Raw genomic sequence first — 19,005 nt, 5'->3', positions numbered from 1 at the left:
GTATGTCTACTAGCAGTGTGATTAGTGGTCTAACACACCCCAGGTCTAGGTGGCTGTCTCCTCATCTGCTGATCAAATTTGAATTAGAAGTTTCTGAGGAATTCTGGATGCCCATGTGCACTTGTAACAGTCATGGGGTCCTTTAGGGAGGAGGGCAATGCTGCCAGAAACTATTTCTGGGGGGGCTTCAAAAGGCCAGGGCTGTTAGGCTGATAGTATTTTTACCCAGACCCCTATGTCCCAGGGTGTGTATTTGAAGAAGGGTTCCTCTCAGCTGTGGAGAAGAGGGAGAGCTACTTGAGTCACAGAGAAATGGAGCCTACTTGCTCTAACCAACTCAGCAAGGGATCTTGTGCCTTTGGACTTCATCCCTGTCCTCCTCAGGAGCCTCTTAGCAAAAGATACAGAAACCAGGAGCAACGTGGTATGTGGGGAAGGAGAGGGAGGACGAAAAAGAGGAGGGGGAAGGAGAAGAAAAGCAGGGGAGGGGCGGGGGGAGGAGACAGGGAAAAAGGGGCGGGGAAGAGGAGAAAGTAGAGAATGATGCCTCAGCGCCCTGTGAACTTCCAACAAGGGAAGGTGACATGAAAGGAGATCAGACAATTTCTGTCCAGCAACATGACAGCAAGCTCCGGCTGGTGAGTGGGGCGTGAATGTAGAATCCATAATGGGGGCAGGCTGCCTTCTACAGTCATATTTTACCCTGTCATTTGCCAGTCTCACCCCTGCCTTGCCCCTTATGATCGGGGCAGGGATAAAAGCGCAAGATCCAGATCTTGCACCCTACTCCTGAAGAGAAACTGGAATTTGCCACAGGTGGAGTTTCTATGGCAACAGCACACCATCTGGGACCCTCTATCTTAGACTGCCGAAGGACAGCCGGCTGCAGGTTCCTTCTAGGGGGTCGGACACGCTACAGAATGTATCGTAGTAAGCCCTGGTTTGGGACATTACTGAGAGGAGAAAGAAAACTTGCAAAGGGGTAGAAGTGGAACAGAGGTTCCGAGTCAAGAGCCTCTTTCCCTAAAAGCTTTGGTCTGCTGAGCGGGACTACAAATCCCGGCGTGCCTAGAGGGAATACAGCGAGAACTACGCTTCCCAGTGGACGCCGCGGTCGAGCTGCTGGGAGGCGGGGCGGGTGCTGCCCTCTGCCGGGAGCGGAGGGAAGTGTGCGCGGAGTGACAGCCGGAGCCCGGGCGCCGGGCGCGGGGCTCGGTGACAGCGGAGGCGGCGGCCCGGGCGGGACGCAGGGAGCGGCCGCGGCGCCGACGGCGGCGGGAAGGGAGGACAGGGCGGGCCTCCCTGGTGGCGCGGGGCCTGAGCAGCCGGGAGCAGGTGGCGGGCACAGCTCGTGGGCCAGGCACCCGAACTTGGGACAAGTTGCCGGAGCCCCGGGGCGCGGGCGGCGGACAGATTGACCTTCATAGCGAGGTGAGCGGGACCGGGGGGCGAGGGGCGCGAGGAGGGCCCGGGACCCCCGACCCAGGCTCCCTGGCCCCTATCCCGTGGGTCCCGGAGACAGGTGGGTGGGTGGGGGATGCCGGCAGGAGAGGGAAGCAGGACCGTGCGCGCCGCCACCCACCCGCAGTCCGTCCGCCCCCGGGCGCCCAGCGCGTGGCCCGAGCGGCGCTGCCCGCCGAGCCGGGAGCCCCCTCGGCCCCTCCCTTCAGGCGCGGGCCGGGGGCGGCTTCTCTGCGACCTTATGTAACCGGGCGGGAGGGGCCGGGCGGGCATGGCCTTCCCGGCCCGGAGCTGGGAGTCGAAGGGGCGGGAGGCGTGATGGTGAACTTGCAAGAAGTTTGAGGGACGCGCGGGCCCGGCGCCCACTCCCCCTCCACCGGACCCGGCTGGGGCAGACGATGCCGGAGAGGGGGTCGGAGGTAGGGGAGGTTTGCGGGGGCTGAGTCTGGCCCGGCCAGCGGGGGAGTGGGAGGGCCGGAGTGGCGCCACGCCCCGGGGGCTGGGCTGCTGGAAGGGGGGGCGGGTGGAAGTACCATCTCTCCCTCCGTTCCCGTCCCTTCCTCCAGCTCGGTCCCTTGAAGAAGCCGCCCCTGGCCTCGTCCTCTCGAGTCCCTGGGCAGTCTCTTTCTCCCCGTGGGTTATTCCATGACCCTGGGAACACCAACCCCGGAGCGCTCCCTCCGTGCGCCCCGTTGTCTGCCTCCCCCGGAGTTCCCAGCCGCCTGCCCGCCCCCCGAGTTTCCCCTCCCCCCGTCTCGGTCCCGAATCCCGGAAAACACGCTCCCTTCCCCCCGATCCCCCGAGTCCGCGCCGCCCACCCCCGGGCTGTCCCGACCAGCTCTGGCCCAGCGCGTCCGCTCGCCTCCTGGAAGGGAGAGGGCAGATGCCAACTCGGCCCCCCCCCTCGGCCCCCTCCCCGCGCGGGGTTCCGGCTTCACGCACGGCTGCCCCGAGCTGGTCCGGGCTGCGCGAGCAGGTTCGCGCCGCAGCCGCCTGGCGCGCCCCAGCCCCGCGTCCCGGGGGAGGAAGGGAGGGCGCCCGGGGCGGGGCTTGTCCGCGCGAACCCTGCTGGGCCCAGGCCCCCGCCCTCCGTTCTCCGCCAGCCCCTGGCCGCTGCGCCTTCCCCCGAAACCCCTCTTCGCTCCAGCCGTCGTTTTCTCGCCTGTCCGTTCTGGGGACGGTTCAGCGCGGAGCTTCTGCACTCAACTCGAGCGCAGTTTTTGGCTTAGCACTCGCTGGGGAAGTGCAGGTTAATTACTGCCCAGCTCCCATCCCCTGCCCTCCCTCCATCCCGAGTGAGGGGCTGCTTCATCCCTCAGTGAAAGGATGCAGGCCCCTAGCGACACCTCTGGGATGTGGTGGCCTCAGGCCCCTGCACCCGCCCTGGCCGAGATTCCATTGGCCCAGACATGGCACTGTTGGGCAGCTGGAGATGAGGTGGGAGGCTGGTCTCTGGTTTCCTCCTGGGTGGCCAGATGCGGACGCGCTCGGTTAGAATGCAGTTCTTGGTGCCACGACTGGGAGACAGTCCTCAGGCCCTCCCCTCAGGGAGCGCACTGTCCGGGGAGGGACAGCCAGCAGTAGTTCCTGGCCTGCCAGGAGAGGCAGAGGAAGGGGAAGGGTCAGCTGCCTTGAGGTCCCTGCCTGCTAACCTGACGGTATGCTTTCACCATGCCGGTGTCCCCAGCCCCAGGACCATGGGCAACTCGCCTGGCTCCCTTCTTTCTGTCTGCTTCCTGGCCGCGAGGCCCGGAGAGCTGGGAGCCAGAGGGTGTAAATGAAGGGCAGGGCTGTTTGGGTGACGACATGCTCTGCTTCTCCCCGAGGGAAGCCAATGGTGCTTACCATTTACAAGGCCTGTTACAGCTGCAGGGTTATTTTGTCCTCAACTCAGCTCTGAGAGGCGGAGCCAAATGGGGACCCAGGTATCTTGGTCCTGGGTGCCCTGGAAGGAGTTCAGGGGCTAGGACAGGGGACACCCTAGGTGGGTACCGAATCCAGGGAGAGCCAGCTGGGCTTTTGCGGGCTAATGGCCTGGTGATTCACAGTCAGAGGTGGGCAGGGAGTGGGCCAGGGCAGGCAGGAGCCCTTCCAGGGTCCCACGTGCACTGTCACAGGCCTCCTCAGCCTGTTTCTGGAAAGCTGGGAAGTAGGTGGAAGGGGACTCCCACCCCTCAAGCCTGGCTGCCCTTTGAGGGTCTAGCTTTTGGCCCTGAGCCCTCCTGGGGCCCTGTTTATGACTGTAATTGCATCATTAGCCAGAGTTGATGGAGTTACTTAGCACCTGCCCCCACAGGGAGTGGCCCAGCCACCCCCTGGGTTCTGTCTCTTCCTTTTCAAAGTCAGCTCGGTTTCTGCAGGCAACAGGGGTTTCCCCAACCACAGCTGTCATGAAAACCAGGTTGGGCCTTTGTCCTGGGGATGGAGGTCAGTCAGCACTTGGGGCCCGGCTTGGGGCTGCCCTGGAGATGACCATGGAAATTGGGTTGGCCTCCTCTGATCGGAGGGAGGGAGTTCATGGTTCCCAGAGCTGCCAGAAATGTCCACATCCCAGGACGCAGTGAACACATGTGCATGTGCAGTGTGGATCCTCATCTGAGAGGAGGGAGATGAAAACACACCCACCTCACAGGCTGTTGTGAGGACTAAGGGTGCGGCAGTGCCTGGTACATGGTGAGTATATGATGTTGTTTTCTGGGTTGGTGTGCGGTTTGTGTACTGGTTGTGAGTTTGTGTGTGTGGTTAAAGTGTCTAGGAATGTGGGTATAGATGAATTGTGAATGTGTGCCTATGAGAGTGTAACAATAAAACAAGATTATATTAATAGAATATTCATCTCTTCTTTTATGCTATACTAGAACAATATTATAATAAGATTGATTGGCCGGGCGCGGTGGCTCAAGCCTGTAATCCCAGCACTTTGGGAGGCCGAGGCGGGTGGATCACAAGGTCAGGAGATCGAGACTATCCTGGCTAACATGGTGAAACCCCGTCTCTACTAAAAATACAAAAAACTAGCCGGACGTGGTGGCGGGCGCCTGTAGTCTCAGCTACTTGGGAGGCTGAGGAGGGGGAGAATGGCGTGAACCCAGGAGGCGGAGCTTGCAGTGAGCCGAGATCACGCCACTGCACTCCAGCCTGGGAGACACAGCGAGACTCCGTCTCAAAAAAAAAAAAAAAAAAAAAAAAAAAAAAATAATAATAATAATAATAAGATTGATTTATTACACAATAGTTGCCAACATTTATTGTGTGTTTACTCTTTACAGTGAGGTGGGAATTACTGTTTGCATTACACTTACTCAGAGAAGTTAAGCAAGTCACTTAAAATCACACAGCCTGGAAGTGACAGGATTGGAATTTTAACCTAGGTCTATTTGACTCCAAAGTCTGTGTTCTCAGCCCCTAAAGAAGACCACTTCTTCAAGGGGTTTCCCAGGAGTTCTCTCTTAAAAGGTGGGGTGTGGTGGTCTAGGGACCGTCTTTTCTCTATCCAGGGTTTCCTGCTCGAAGCAGATCTTTGGGAGGTCTAGGTGGGAGGATCGCTGGAGCTCAGGAGTTTGAGACCAGCCTGGGCAACATAGCGAGACCTGGACTCAATTGAAAAAAGAATATGTGTGAGAAAAAAAAAAAAAAAAAGCAGGGTAGGAACTTGCGGAGGCCCTGTCTGAGCACCATACCTGTTTCCTGGCCTTTCTTCTGAGCTGCCGGCATGGGTGACCAAAGGACCCCCGGCTGGAACCTGTCTTGACTGGCCAGGGAAGGAGACCGGTTCAGGCAAGATTTCCTAGGCTTCTTTGGAAGCCCCAGACGCCCAGGAAGGGAGGAGGCATCCTTACTGATGGCCTCCTAGGTGCCCAGCTTTGTGCCATGCACTCCATGTCCATTAACGTACAGTGCAGCCCTCAGCAGGCCCTTGTTTAATCAGATGTGCAGAAGAGGCTGTGGGGATCACTGGGTGAGAATGGGACGGCAGTGAAAGTCATAAGAGCACTGGACCAGAAATCAAGAGCCCTCACTCTGCCTCTCACCCACTGTGTGGCTGGGCAGGTCTCTGCTCTGTTCAGCCTCAGTTTCCATATCTGTGAATCTGGATCATCTGTGGGATTCCCTCCAAAGTGAACCTTCTACAAATCTTTGCCAAAGGCACTGGGGAGGAAGAGACAGGAAGAGAAAGGAAGGGGTGATGGGGGTGGGTTGTTAGGGGTGTTTGGGAGATGCTGCCGTCCGCAGAAATGAGCTTTAGCTAAAGACTGGTCCTGGGGAAGCAAACAGGAAGTTTTTCTTGGGACAGCCATAGCCACTATATATTGAGCACTGGGCCAGTGTCACCTGATCGGGGGTTGTTGAGAGCATGGGCTCTGGGGCCAGGCTATATGGCTTGCACAGCTCTGCCACTTAAGACAGTGTGAGCCTCGGCAAGCTGCTTAACCCTACTGTGCCTCAGTTTCCACACCTAAAAAGTGAGGGTTCTTGCCGCACCCACCTACTAGTGCTGTAGTGAGGGCTGAGTACGCCGATGTTGATGCACATGTGGTACTTAGAATAGCATCTAATGAACTCTTATGACTCAGTGAGTTATTTATTTCTCATTCTTACATGAGGAAATAGAGGCCTGGATAGCTCTAGGGAAGGAATAAAGACCTGTGGGTTGCAAACAGGCCTCCCCATGTGTCTAGCGTCCTCTGATGTAATGCTTTACGTGGGGCTTCCCACAGCTCTCTGTCCCACCACACCAGCCTGCTCTCCTCATTGAACAGGACGGTGCAGGGCACTTGGCAATCCCTGCAGCATCGCTACCACCCCTGCCCTGCCTCTTGGGTTTCCCTGGGTAGCGTCTGGTCTGGCCACTGACCATGCACTCCTAGCTGTGGCTGTCCCCTGCTCTCCTACCATCTGTCCCTCCTCCACGTTGCACCAGAGATACAGACCCCCTTGGCTGTGATGTCACTGAGGGCAGAGATAAAATTGCAGTGATAGGGTAGGATCTGGGACTTTTCATGCCCACAGGAAATGCTTTGCTGTGAAGTGGGAAAGCCTTGGGTGAGAGCCAAGAGGAGCAGAGGCAACAGGCAGGGTCATCACCAGCTTTCCTTCCTGGCTCTTAAGTGTGGGCTTAAGGAGGAGAAATGAGGTCTTTTGTCCAGCTTTCTTATGGAAACAGCCACCTGGCCCCATAAGATCCAGCACCTGCTTGCTGGCCACGCAGGCCACCTGGTTGGCTCTTAGGCATACAGCGGTGGTCCCAGAGTAAGATGTGGTGCCATAGGGATTAATGCAGGAATTCCACCAGACTCTCCATCCAGAAACCCATGGCTCATATTCCCTCCTCTTAGCCCTTCCTTGCTCCTTCCCTATAAGCAAATCTTTTCCTCCATCAGGGCACACCTTTCAAAGAGACTGGGGCACTGTTTTATCTTACTGCAGCCTGGCTGGATATTATGATCACCTGCAGAGCTCTCAGACAACAGCATTGCATCTGAATCTCTTGGGGAGGGGCCTAGGCATCATTATTTAATTTTTTTTTTTTTGTCTGGGATGATTCCAACGCCCTTGCTCTGGGGGAGTGGTTCTCAAATTTGGGCATCCTGAGAACTCCCTGGAGGAATTGTTTAAACACAGATGCTGAGCCCCTCCCGGTGTTACTGCAAATTCCATGCGGTCTAGAATTTGAATTTCTGACAAGTCCTCTGGTGATGCTAATGCTGCTGGTCCCCAGAGCACATCTGGAAAACCAGTGCTTTGGGCCCTGCCGCTTTGCAGCTACCCAGGTGAGGGTCGCCCTTCTCCTGGGTTATGTGTCTCTGACTTTGGGGCTGGTAGGCATGTCCCCTTTTGAAGGCAGCTCCCCAGGGGCATGGATCACTTCTGAGACAATTTGGTGTCCCCTCTACAGTCAGTCCTTCCCCTTTCTTCACATGTCCCCACCTCCCATGAAACTGTCCACTGTTCGACCTTGCAGCTCTTGGTCCCACTGTCTGGGACAAGTGCTTGAAACTATGCACTGGTTGATGAAGGCAGGATGAGGCGGACAAACAAGGATGGCACTAGCTGAGGGGCCTCAGAACATGTGTCAGGGTCTGAAGCTGCTGTGAAGGTGCTTGGAGCTAAAGTAGCATTGTTGCAATAATTGGGGAGGTGTTCAGAGAGGACCCTCACTTTGTTGAAGGGAGGCTCTTAAAATACTTCCCATTGTTTCACTTTCCCACCTCATGGAGGGCAAGTATTTGATTCCAGCTTGAATCATAGTTCTTGTTGACAATGAAAATAATAAAGACACACACAGAAAGAAGCTGTTCCCTTTTCCTTTCCTCCCCCAGACCAGAGATGTAGGGAGGGTAGGGGGAAGGCCCCTGCTGGAGGTAGTGGAGTCTCTGTCATCTTCCAGGAGATCCTGGGCCGTGAGAGAGCGGATGGTTGGGAGAGCCTGGGGGCTGGCCCCTGCGAGGAGGGAGGGTGGAGTTGTCTGTGGAAACTGGAGGGAGTTGGGGTGAAGCCTGGTAGAAGGTGAGGAGAGGTGGCAGGTCCCACAGCCCTGCGGCAGGAGAGGCGAGGTGGGGCCGGGAGTGGGGGTGAGATTGGCATCTGAGCCAGCCAGTCCTCTGGTGACTGGGAACAGGGGTTTGGTGTGATTTGGTCCATGTTGTACCCCTAGCACCTAGAAGAGAGCCTCGAATATAGTGGCTGCTCAATAAATCTTTGTGGAATGGATGAGAGAATGAGATTGAGCCCCCATCGTGTGCCCAGAAACGCGGACACAAAAAAATGCTCTGTCTACCGTCTCTACCCTGCAGGTGCTTCACCAGCTGACACCCAGGGGCCTCGCCCACAGGTCCACAAGGTGCTGAGCCCTCTGCCTCTGCCTTGTCTCCCTCCCCGCACAGTGATCCAGGCCCAGCCTCCTTCTGGTGTGGGGCTCACAGTCTGTTCCTCCCCACAGAGAGTCTGCCAGCACCTCCCCCAACCCCCCCTTCCCGAGTTCTACCAGTGGGTCTGTGGGGTGGGGCTCCGGTTTGTTTTCTTCTGTTTGCCAAGGGAAGTCACAGCCTGTCCTTTGCCTTGTTTATAATTGCTTTGAGGACAGCACCTGCCGCGGCCCCCCACAGTCCCTGAGGGGTGCAGAGTGGCCAGGAGGTGACACACTATACTGTCCACCCCCTGCTGCCTCTTGTCCCCTCCCGGCTCTAGCCAGGTGCACTTTCTGCTGCCCTGCCAGGACGGCGCTGGCTGGCCTTGCTTTGGGGCTAATTGGAGCCGTAGAGCTGGGGGCCTTAGAGGGCAGCTGGCGCTGCCCCCATGTTGTCGAGAGGAGGGGCCCGAGGCCCAGGGATTCAGCAGCACAAGGCCTTCAGTGTCAACAGGCATGTACTGAGCATATCAGAGGTACCTGGCACTGGGCTGGCCAAGCAGGGTGGGTGGGAACAAGATCACAGCTTCTCCCACAAAGCGCCGATGGCCTAGCCAGGGAATCTTAGTAACCAGAGGGCAGAGGGGGCAGAATGCGAGAAGCTAGTGTAGACTAATGTACTGAACAACATAAGCGTGGTGATACCTGCCCTTTGCCCTGAAGAGCATTCTCCTTGGGCCTCTTGCTGGCACAGAGACCTTGACTCAGCGTGGTTTAGGCCCTCAGCCCTTTCCACCCTCTGGGCCCCGGGAAGGGCAATTCTACTGCTCCTGGGCCTTCTCACCTGGAGGTCACCTCTGCAGGTTCTGTTCTGGACAAGTCCCTCCTTCCAAGAGGACTAGAGGCTGCTGGAGGCTTTGAAAGGAGGCTCTGAGCCACCCACCTGCCACTTGGAAGCCCTGGGGCCATGGGGAGAGGTGGTGCTGGATCAGGGCTGACAACTCATGCCTCTTTGGACCTGCCTGTAACTGAGCCTCCATGCTTGGGCCTGGAACCTGGGGGCAGTGCCTCTGTTCCCCCCACCTCCAGAACCTTCTTTTTTGTTTGTTTGGAGACAGGGTCTCGCTGTGTTACCCAGGCTGGAGTGCAGTGGCACAATCATGGCTCACTATAGCCTCAACCTTCTGGGCTCAAGTGATCCTCTTACCTTAGCTTCCCAAGTAGCTGGGACCATAGGCACGTGCCACCACACCTGGCTAATTTAAAAAATATTTTGTAGAGATGCAGTCTCACCATGTTGCCCAGGCTGGTCTCAAACTGCTGGGCTCAAGTGATCCACCGGCCTCAGCCTCCCAAAGTGCTAAGATTACAGGCGTGAGCCACCTCACCTGACCACAAGCCTTTTTCCTCCCCTCCACCCTCTGCCACCCTCTGAGCCTCCATCTAGTTCCACAGCATTTGCAGCCTTGGACTATCTCTCTCCTGCTCTTTGCTCTCCTTCTCTCCTTCATCTTTATTTCCTTCTCTGCCACCTTCCTTCTTTCAATGTGTTCAAAGGATGACTGGGGACTGCCCCACCAGTACCTTTCTCATAGTGAGCCTCCAAGTCCTGCTGTCAGGGGCCCAGCGGAATGGTCCACAGTAGGGGGAGGTGGCAATGAAGGTGCCCAGCCTGAAGCAACCCCCTACCCATGGCCAGGAAGGGGTGTGTGGTGGCCGGGACATCCAGGTCGGAGTGGCAGGTAAAAGAGACTAGGGTAGCTGGCTCCTGTGGGTTGAGGGGCAGCCAGCAGCCTGAGCCAGCTGGGGGAAGGAACCCTCTCTAGACAGCCCAAGTATTATCACTACTTCAGACCTTTGCCTAACTATAGGTTGTCATCCACTTCTTTGGATCTAATTATAGTGTTTTGCAAAACTAGGTATGGGAAGAAAATACTATATCTATTTACTTATATCTCACCCTTTTCTTTCTTTTAAAATTGTGAAATATAGCATAGTTGCTTAAAAAAGCATAAACATACACATATAATATAGTAAATAATTATAAAAGTGAAACCCTGGCCGGGCGCAGTGGCTCACGCCTGTAATCCCAACACTTTGGGAGGCTGACGTGGGCCGATCACGAGGTCGGGGTTTGAGACCAGCCTGGCCAACATGGTGAAACCCCGTCTCTACTAAAAATACAAAAATTAGCCGGGTGTGGTGGCATGAGCCTGTAATTCCAGCTATTTGGGAGGCTGAGGCAGGATAATCACTTGAACCCGGGAGGTGTAGGTTGCAGTGAGCCAAGATCGTATCACTGCACTCCAACCTGGGCGACAGAGCAAGACTCTATCTAAAAACAAAAAAAAGTGAACCCCTAGGCAACCATCACCCAAGTGAATAAACAACAGAATGTAGCTTGTACACCAAAATCAACTCATGTGCCCTCTACCCCCAGAGGTAACCACTATCCTGACTGTATGATAATCAGCTCCTTGCTTCTTTTATCATGTAACCACCTATGCCTGCATCCCTACGTCGAGTTTAGTTTTGCCTGACTCTGAATTTAATACAGATGGAATGGCACTAGACATCTTCTTTTACATCATGCTTTTCCCACCCAACAGTGTATTTGTGAGAGTCACTCATGTTGTGTGTAACCATAGTCTGTTAATTTTCTTTCTTTTCATTTTATTATTATTTTTTGAGATGGAGTCTCACTGTGTTGCCCAGGCTAGAGTGCAGTGGAACGATATTGGCTCACTGCAACCTCCACCTCCCTGGCTCAAGCAATTCTCCTGCCTCAGCCTCCCAAGTAGCTGGGATTACAGGTGCCCGCCAACATGCCCAGCTAATTTTTGTATTTTTAGTAGAGTTAGGGTTCTACCATGCTGGCCAGGCTGGTCTTAAACTCCTGATCTCAGGTCATCCATCCACCTCAGCCTCCCAAAGTGCTGGGATTGCAGGCGTGAGCCACCGGGCCTGGCCTTTAATGTATATTTCAACTTTAGTAAATATTTTGTTAAGTGGCTGTACTACTTTACTCCTTGCTAGTGGCCCATAGAGTTCCTGTTGCTCCTTAGCCTTACCAACACTTGGTCTTTTAGACAGTTTAATTTCTGCCATGATGGTGAGTGTGTAATATGTCTCATCGTGGTGTATTGCATTTTCATTCTCATTTTTTTTTTTTTGAGACAGAGTCTTGCTCTGTTGCCCAGGCTGGAGTGCAGTGGTGCTATCTTGGCTCACTGCAAGCTTCGCCTCCCAGGTTCATACCATTCTCCTGCCTCAGCCTCCTGAGTAGCTGGAACTACAGGCGCCCGCCACCACGCCCAGCTAATTTTTTTTGTATTTTTAGTAGAGATGGGGTTTCACCGTGTTAGCCAGGATGGTCTCAATCTCCTGACCTAGTGATCCGCCCGCCTCGGCCTCTCAAAGTGCTGGGATTACAGGCGTGAGCCACTGCGCTCGGCTTTCATTCTCATTTTTAAAATATACAATTTTTGGGTATGTTTGCTGACATCTATAATATATTCATGCATCGGGGCATATATGAGCAATTTGTAAGGAAAGAGGCATGTATTGAGGGTGCTCAAAAGTTTTTACTGATAGGAATATATGAGCAAAACAGTTGGAAGATCAGGGTAATATTGAATGCCAGGAAGGGGGTTGGCATGTAGCTTGGGACTTGGAAGGTGATACTGGTCTTATGGGGAGACCCCCTAAGTGGCAGTGCCTGTTGGGGCTAAGAAGCCTCTTCCCAGAGGGTACTGAACCCACAGAGTACCCGCACCCTCAGGCCTTCTTGCCTAGCACATCTGGCGGGGGAGGGGGGAGACTGTCAGGCTAGAGCCCTCAGCAGGTGTACCCTTCAATTTGGAATTGGCAGGTGCCCATCTTTTAAGTGCTTCTAGGGCAGCAGTTCTCCACTAGGGGTGATTTTGTCCCCCCAGGAGACATTTGCCAATGTCGGATGATATTGGCCAGGGATACCACTAAACATCTTAAAACACACAGGACAGCCCCTATAACTAATTATCTGGCCCTGAGTGTCTGGTGTTGAGGTTGAGAAACTCTGATCTAGGAAAAGAGCCAGGAAACAGATTTGCCATACACTTGCTGCATGGCCTCAAGGAAGTCACTTAAGTGATTTGAGCCTCAGCCTCCTTGGAATCTGGAAAATGGGTAGCAAGGGTTGCTGCCCCTCCCCCCCATGGGGCTCTTGTCAGGATGGGGGAGATGGTGAATGTACAGGCATTTTTGGAGGCGTCCCTGCAAAGGGGCCTTGTGGCTGTTGCGTTCCAGTAGAGCCAGGACTTTTCAGCGCTGGACCTTCTTCCTTGATTGTGTTCCCTGTCCACCAAGCTGGAGGCATCAGGGACAGCTGTGAGCCTCAGTCCTGGTTCGTGCTGCTGCAGGGGCTGTGGGGTGCTTCCCCCACAGTCCCTGCGGGCCCCAGCCTTTTGATGAGGGCTGCAGAAATGAGGGGTTCTCTGGGAGCCTTGGGGCCCAGGACAAAAGCATTTCCAACTTTGTCCTTAGCTGGATGGGAGTCCAAGGTTGTGGGAGTGATAAGAGGTATTTATCATGTTCCTTATCTGAGGCCCCATTGCAGGTCTCAGGCAGCAAGGAGTGGGAGCCAGAGGTCCTCCTTGGGGGCTGTGCACACCCAGACCTGACTCCTACTCATCCTTTGTGTCCTTTCAGAATTTGCCAGCCCAGGGAGGCCCAGGGTTGGGCCAGAGTCTGGGTCAGTCCTCCCTGGGCCTCTCTGGCCTCCCTGTTCTGGTCTTGTCTCACATTGCTGGCATCTCCTACCTTCTCCAGGAGCCACGGCCTGCCTCATCTCCCCTCTGCTGTCCCCTTCCTTCCTGAAACTTGCACTCATGAAAGGGCCCAGTAAACTCATCCACCCTGAGATGCAGATGACCAAATAGCTTAACTTTTCTTAACAAAGAGTATTCGCTTATCAAAGATGGGAATCCTTTGGCCACCAGAAAGAAGCACTAAGTGAAATCTCTGCCCAGTCTCTTTGGTAGGCTGTTAGAAAAGTGCTGGGGGCTGAGGAACCACCGAACTCGCATGTGTAGCAAGAACAGTTTCTACACAAGTGAAAAGTGTGCGGTGGTGTGGATCCTTCCGGAGCTGCCCAAGGCTCTGCTTGGTCTCAGGCTCCGTGTCAAGTTGGGCTGTAGTTTGTCCTCAACCTGGGTGTCTGGAGGCCCCGGGAAGGCCCAGGGCCAAGGCTGCAAGTGTATGGCCAGTCAGGAAGATGGTGAGCCGTGGGACTTCTGGCTAGAAAGACACATGTCTCTAGGAAGCAGGGCTGGGGTTAGGGTTAGGCCCACCCTGGACCGGTTGGGATTGGGACTCTGGCGAAATTCTTGCTGCTCTGTGTCTCTCCATCTTGGTGCCTAGGGCCCTCTGAGGCCAGGCTGGGGTCGGGGCGGCCATGAGAGGAGCTCTGTGGGCGCGTGGAGCCGGTCGGGTGAGATTGGAGCAGTCTGTGTTGGGTAGGCTGCGGTGTGTGAGAGGCTGTCGGGGCGCAGTTCCCTCTGTGCTGTGAGTAATCCTCGGCCACATTTGCAGCTCCCAGGGGATTGTGCAACTTCCTCTGGGGTGAGGTGCAGGGGGCTGGGTGAGAAACAGCAGCCGCCGGGGAAATGAGGAAACTGGGCCCAGCCTTGGGGCTGGGGAGCGGCCCTGGGCTCCGGCCCCTGGAGGAGCTGAGCATTCCAGGGGCCTCCTTCCAGGGCGCTGCCCTCTCGAAGATATGAAAGCACACACGTGCATGTGTGTGAGCATGTGTGCGTGTATGTGTGTGCATGTGTGTGAGCATGTGTGCATGTATGTGTGTGCATGTGTGCGAGCATGTGTGTGTGCATGTGTGTGAGCCTGTGTGCATGTGAGTGTATGCATGTGTGTGAGCATGTATGTGCATGTGTGTGTATGTGAGCCTGTGTGCGTATGAGTGTGTGCATGTGTGTGAGCATGTGTGTGTGCATGTGTGTGTGCCTGTGTGTGCCTGTGTGCATGTGTGTGCATGTGTGAGCATATGTGTGAGGGTGTGCATGTGTGTGAGCATGTGTGTGAGCATGTGTGTGAGTGTGTGAGCATGTGTGTGTGCATGTGTGTGAGCCTGTGTGCATGTGTGTGTGCATGTGTGAGAGCATTTGTGTGTGTGCATGTGTGTGAGCCTGTATGCGTATGTGTGTGTATGCATGTGTGTGAGCCTGTGTGCGTGTGTGTGTGCATGCGTGTGTGTGTGTGTGTGGTGTCTTTGGGGAGGTGGGCGGGTAGGGATGAGGCCCCTCAGGCTGCGCTGGCATTGGGATGTCTTTGGGGAGGGGTGGGGGTCTCTGAGCATGGCCAAGGCTGGGGTAGGGGAAAGAATGGGGAGGCAGGTGGCCAAGCTTGGGAGTGCGGGATGGACAGCATGGGAAATCAGGAGTCAGCCAGAGTTGTGCCTCAGTTTCCTCATCTCTCCGGGCTTGTTTCGAGGGTCTAGTGAGAAGGTCATGGGCAGGATGTGCTTAGCATGTCACCGTCCAGGCCACAGTGAATGCCCATTTACATTAGGGGCTAGGAGCATATGCTCTACATCCACCTGCTTGAATCCTGGCCCTGCCGTTTTGCAGTTTCGTGATGCTGGCAAGTTACTTGCCCTCCTGTGCTTCCTCATCTGTAAAATGGAGATGACAGTTATAGTGCCCAGCTTGTGAGTTCTGAAGAGTAAAAGACTTTACTCACGTGAAGTGCTCAGAATAGAGCCTGCCACCCACTAAGCGCCTGCACAGGTTAACATTTCACCAGGACATAGCATGTTTGTGTGCAGATGGCAAAAAGCTGCCCAGGGCTCCTGACGATCATTTTTGATGGTGGAAGTTTGAGCTGGAACTGAGAATGACAGTAAGAGCTCATGTTTACCTGGCCTTATTCCATGTCAGGTACTGTGCCTGTGCCCAGTGCTTCACCTGTGCCAGCCCCTTCACCCTCACAGTCACCCCATGAGGGGGATGCTGGCATCATTCCCATTTTGCAGATGGGGACATGGAGGCACAGAGGCTAGAGTGACTTGCTCCAGGGCAGTGACATCAGTGAGGGAGAATGGCAGAATGGTCCACTCAGCCCACAGGTGGGCCCCTCACCCACATCCCTGCCCCTTTTCTGGGTTCCAATAGAAGTATGGGGGAGGAGGAGGATGGAGGGTCTGCTGGGAGGGGTGTGAGGGCTGGCCTTGCAGCCTGTGGGCTCTGGCCAGGGAGCCCTCTCTTTCCTCTGTGCCATCTCCAATTAAGTAATCAAAGTAACCCACAGCTATAAAGAGTTAAATTAATATAGGGAATGGAACCAGGTGCAGTGGCTCACGCCTGTAATCCCAATACTTTGGGAGGCCGAGGTGGCTGGATCCTCTGAGATCAGGAGTTCTAGACCGGCCTGGCCAACACGGTGAAACCCCATCTCTACTAAAATACAAAAAAATTAGCTGGGTGTGGTGGCGCACGCCTGTAATCCCAGCTTCTTGGGAGGCTGAGGCGGGAGAACTGCTTGAACCCAGGAGGCGGAGGTTGCAATGAGCCTAGATTGCACCACTGCACTCCTGCCTGGGCAATGGAGGGAGACTCTGCCTCAAAAAAAAAAAAAAGTAATAATAATATAGGGAATGGCTTGTTAGTAGTTGGAGTTGGAAGAGACTTCCTGGGAGAGTGAGCTCCCTGCCAGTGTGTAGTCTTGAGAGAGCGGTTGAAGCCCACTCCCTTTTGGGCGTGCGGGTGCGGTGGTTCTGAATATTGCTTCAGATTCACACAGGCCTGGTTTCCAGCTCTGTCTGAGTCACTGTGTGGCCTCAGGCCTCAGTTTCGCCACATTTAAAATGGGGGTGATAGCAGTTCCTATCTCCTAGGGTGATGGTGAGGATGAAATGAGACATCATAGTAACATGCTTAGCACAGGTCTGGCCTGGAGTAAGTGTCTGATCGATGGATGCCATTATTAGGCACCTGTTGTAGAGAGGGCCACACGCCAGGCAGGGAGTTGGGCTGCACAGATATTTTTGGAGGGAGGTTTTTTGAATTGTGGATTAGGGCCACTAATTGGACCCTAATGCAGCCATGAAATCAGTATTAGTGGGTCTCCATGAATATATTTTTTTTAATGAGAAAGAAGAGCTAGAAAATATTCACGTGTATTGCTCAGTATCAGTAAGCATTGTTGTGTAGAACACGTTTCGTGTGTGTGTGTGTGTGTGTGTATGTGTGCCTAGTGTCAAATAAAGTATATTTTTCTGTGAGTCATGGTCCAAAACTTTGGTGCCACCGCATCAGAGATTCTGTCCCTCCTGTGCCATGTTTATAGAGCACCTACTGAGTATAAGACGCAGCAGCAGTACTATGGCCAGGGTGCCTCAGCAAACCTCGTGGTCTGACTGGAGAATCAGGGCCCAGGTCTTAGCAAGGTGGCTACCAAGCCTGTGGGTCAGCAGAGGAGTGGTAAGAGAGGGATTCCTGGGCGGTGACCCTGTGTCAGGTGGGGACGATGAGAGGAGGTGGGGTGAATGGTTGGCCTGGGTCCTGGGGGCTGGGGGTTGGAGAGCTACCTGGAAAGGTGGGAGGCTGCCGTCAGTGGAAGGCTGCAGGGCCAGGCCTGGCAGGAGCTGCTCTCTGGAGCAGGGGGTTGGGTGGAGGTTGTCTGGGGGCTCAGGATTATTCAAGAGCATTACATTTATTGTGCACTTTATATCTACGATCATTACATTGTAATATATGATGCAATAATTATACATGGGTGAGGGATGTGCCAGTCTCCCTGGCTGGGGTGGGGTGGGGTAGAGAAGGACTTGGCCTTACTGATGCCCCCTCCCCCAGCTTGCAGGATCTATAGTCACTATGGGTGAGACCCATGTGGGCCTGGCCTGCAACCTGGCTCTCAGCTTGAGCCCTGTCCAGAAGCCAGAAGACTTCCCACTATTTAGATCCCTGCCCTGGCAAGTGCTTGGCCTAGTCAGGGCCTCAGTTTCTCCATCTGTAAAGGAGGCACACTGTCCCCTGAGCAGCCAGCCTCCTGGGTGGTGATGCCCATCTTGTGACCTATTGTGGATGAACCCAGGATGTATGGAGAGCTCTGGGTGGGTTATGATTGTTGTCTTTAAGGCTGGGAGAATTGGGGAAAGTCATGAGGACATCAGCTGCCTGTCTGGAGAGCCCCTGGCCTCCTTACCCTGTGACCTAGGGCAGTGGGAGGAGAAGCCTGTGACCCATGGCAGGCTGGGGATGTCCCCAGCTTTGAGTGCAGGCAGCCCAGTAGGGGCCTCAGAGGACGAGACTCAGCTCTGGCCTGATCTGGGAACCCCCAACCTCTAAAGCTCCACTCATCCTTGAGTACCCTAGGAGTCCCAGCTTGAGGGACTCTGGTGGCAGGTGGAGAGGCAGTAACCCAGGACTGACTGGCAGGGGCCAGTTTCCAGGAGGCTGTGGGTGGCTTCCAACCCACTGAGCACAGAGCCCAGAGGCTCAGGCATGAGCTCCCACAGTAGAATGTGGTGTTTAATGACAGGTCACATATATTGGCACTCCTGTGTGCCAGCGCTGTGCTAAGCACTTTTATATATTTGCAACCTTTATACAATAATCAAATGCAGGTCTTTTTATTATCCCATTTTACAGATAGGAAACTGGGGCCCAGAGAGGTTAAATCTCTCTCCCAAGGTTACCTAGCTAGTAAGTGAGAGAGCTGGCCTGAGGGCCTGAGTTCTGGATTCAGGATACCAGAGTTCAAATCTGGGTAGTGCCGCTTTCTAGCTGTGGGTCCTCAAACAGTGACTGAATCTCTCTGACCATTGGTTTCTTCCTTTGTGCCTTCCTCAAAGGGTTGTTGTGAGAGCTGTGTGAGGTAATGACTGAGAAGTATGTAGTACACAATAAGGGCTGAATAAATGGGACCTGCTTCATGACCTCTCCTGCATGCCAGTAACTGCCGTGTGACCCTGGGCCGGGTGTCTGGCCTTCTAGGTCTCAGTCTCCTCAGTTGTGTGACACAGGGTACTGACCCCTTCCTTGATCCTCTCAATAGCGTTGTTGAGGATGTTGGGTGGGTCCTGAAGGAGACCTTCAGTGAAATAGAAGTGCTAGACCAGTGGTCCCCAACCTTTTTGGCACCAGGGACTGGTTTCATGGAAGATGGTTTTTCCACGGATGGACAGCAGGGGAGGGTTTCAGGATGATTCGAGAGCATTACGTTTATTGTGCACTTTATTTCTATTATTATTACATTGTAATATATGATGAAATAATTATACAACTCACCATAATGTAGAATCAGTGGGAGCCCTGAACTTGTTTTCCTGCCACTAGACGGTCCCATCTGGGGGTGACGGGAGACAGTGACAGGTCATCAGACATTAGATTCTCCTAAGGAGCATGCAACCTAGATCCCTCATATGCACAGTGCACAACAGGGTTTGCACTGCTATGAGAATCCAGTGCCACCGCTGATCTGACAGGAGGTGGAGCTCAAGTGGTAATGTGAGTGATGGGGAGTGGCTGCAAATACAGACGAAACTTCGCTCACCTGCCTGCCTGCCCGCCACTCACCTCCTGCTGTGTGGTCTGGTTCCTAACAGGCCGTGGATTAGTATGGGTCTGTGGCCTGGGGATTGGGGACCCCTGTGCTCCAGAGCTCTCAGGAATTCTTTAGGGTTTGCAGCTAACCGCAGGTCC

General features: G+C 54.5%; 1 protein-coding gene across 4 annotated transcripts in view; it reads right to left on the bottom strand.

Annotated features, from left to right (window-relative positions):
* TOMM6 (translocase of outer mitochondrial membrane 6) overlaps nt 1–19,005 on the bottom strand; it is a 657,333-nt gene that overhangs the window by 52,282 nt on the left and 586,046 nt on the right. The gene's annotated exons all lie outside the window — the stretch shown is intronic.

The sequence above is a fragment of the Macaca thibetana genome, chromosome 4 (genome assembly GCF_024542745.1).
Source record: "Macaca thibetana thibetana isolate TM-01 chromosome 4, ASM2454274v1, whole genome shotgun sequence".
Taxonomy (NCBI): Eukaryota; Metazoa; Chordata; class Mammalia; order Primates; family Cercopithecidae; genus Macaca; species Macaca thibetana.
The sequence above is the reverse complement of the archived record's forward strand: the minus strand, read 5'-3'. Positions and strand labels throughout refer to the sequence as shown.